This window comes from Octodon degus, unplaced genomic scaffold (assembly GCF_000260255.1).
Source record: "Octodon degus isolate 3935 unplaced genomic scaffold, OctDeg1.0 scaffold00403, whole genome shotgun sequence".
Lineage (NCBI taxonomy): Eukaryota > Metazoa > Chordata > Mammalia > Rodentia > Octodontidae > Octodon > Octodon degus.
This window is the reverse complement of record NW_004524979.1, coordinates 156014-157958: the sequence shown is the minus strand read 5'-3', so window position 1 is coordinate 157958 and position 1945 is coordinate 156014. Positions and strand designations below refer to the sequence as shown.

The following is a 1945-nucleotide window of genomic DNA, read 5'->3' as shown; positions in this document are numbered from 1 at the left end:
TGCTTCCTCTCTAATACATCTTTTAGTAGTCTGTGTAGGGTTGTCTTTGTCATCATGAAATTCTTTAGTTGTTCTTTGTCATGGAAGTATTTTACTTCTCCATCACACTTGAAAGAAAGTTTTTCAGGGTATAGTAGTCTGGGCTTGAGTTTGTTTTCATAGAAGACTTGAAGTACTCTGCTCCATGCTCTTCTTGCCTTCATGGTTTATGAAGAGATTTCTTCCATTATTCTGATGGATTTTCCTTTAAGTGTGATTTTTTTTTTCTTTTTTCCTTTTCTAGTGGAAAAATAAGGAACGTTTCACCAATTTGAGTGTAATCTTTGTGCAGGGGCCATGCTAATTTTCTCTGTATCGTGCCTATTTTAATATATGTGCTGCCAAAGAGAGCATTCCAGTTCTTTTTACTTCTTTTTATTTTCTTTTTTTTAAATTTTGAGATAGGGACTGGGAAATTGATTAAATTTCCCATGCTTGTATCAAGCTTGTTATCCTACTGCTTCAGCCTTCCAAAGTACTGGAATAAGATGAATGAATCATCATGCATAGCAAAAAATAATTTTTAATGTGCTCTTGGATTAGATTTTTTTATTAATTTAAGATTTTTACTTTTTTGTTCATCAAAGACCTTAAGTCTATTTTTGTCTTTTGTAAGATATTTTTCTGGTTTTGTTTTCAAAGTGTTATGGTTTGTATCTACTTGTTCCTCCAAAGCCTCATGCCAACCATTGGACAGTCACCACTTGAGGGGCAGAGCATGGCTTGAGGGATGTGGCCAGAGGACCAGGGAGGGGCTTGAGAGGCGGGGCTGGAGAATCATAAACTGGCTAGGCCGTGGTTTCTCAAAGATATGGAGAAGGTCATCCTGGACAGGGCAGCTCCCCAGACTCTACTGCAGTGTCTTGAAACCTTCAGTAGCTGTGAGCTAAATAAATCTTTCCTTCCCTCATTTTAAGTGTTGTTTGTCCCAGCAGCAAGAGTAACTAAAACACACAGAAAACCTAGCCTCAAAGAATAAGTTTTGAAGAATTACTTCTCTTCTATGTTTACAAAGTTTCAAAAGAGCTTGCATTAATTCTTCTGTAAATGTTTGGTAAAATTCTGTGTGGAAGCTATTTTCTCCCAAACTTTTTTTTTATGGGAAAAATTTATTTTGGATTCAATTCCTTCCTCATTATCAGTTTGTTCAGATATTCAGTTTCCTTGTGATTCAATTTTGATAATATATGTGTGTCTAAAGTTTTGTGTGTTTCTTGCAAGTTACCTAATTTACTTAAAAATTATTGTTCACAGCAACCTCTACAGATTCTTTGTACATCTGAGACATCAATTATGAATTTTTGTTTCTGATTTCATTTATATTTTGAACCCTGTCTCTGTGCGTGCGTTTGTATGTGTGTATGTGTTTTGGCACGTGTAGGTGTGCATTCATTCTGGCTATGAATTTTTCAAATTTGTCTTTTTTGTAGAAACAGCTTTGTTTCATTGATATTTTCTATTCTATTTTCAAAACTTTCATTTATTTTTGTCACTGGTTTTCATTTTAATTGTAATACTCTCACAGCAGATTTCCATATTATAATTGTTTTTGCAATTTCTATATATTTAGTCTTATGAATTCTAAATCCTATAAAAAAGAAATAGGATGAATCACGACTTGGTTATTGCCTTTTTTCAATTTTCTGACTCTTATTTTACATGTTTTTAGTACATAATAATTATTTTCACTGTAGGAAATTGTTATTTGTACATCAAGCATTTCAATTCTTTTCTTGCTGCTTTCTTGAACACTTTTACTTCCATCACTTTTTTTAGCATCATATTCATTAATTTATCTAAGAAGACTATATAATTATTATATGTACAGACTAAAAAATCATACTAATAGTCCAAAGAGCATATAAAACATTCATGACAATTCTACTAAGATGCATGCACTTTTAGA

General features: G+C 32.8%; 1 non-coding gene across 1 annotated transcript; it reads right to left on the bottom strand.

The window, feature by feature from the left end:
- Positions 1-286: 286 nt before the first annotated feature.
- LOC111814670 lies at positions 287-393 on the bottom strand. Its single transcript, XR_002819589.1, has one exon. It is a non-coding gene; the product is annotated as a U6 spliceosomal RNA (small nuclear RNA).
- Between the last annotated feature and the right edge of the window lie 1552 nt (positions 394-1945).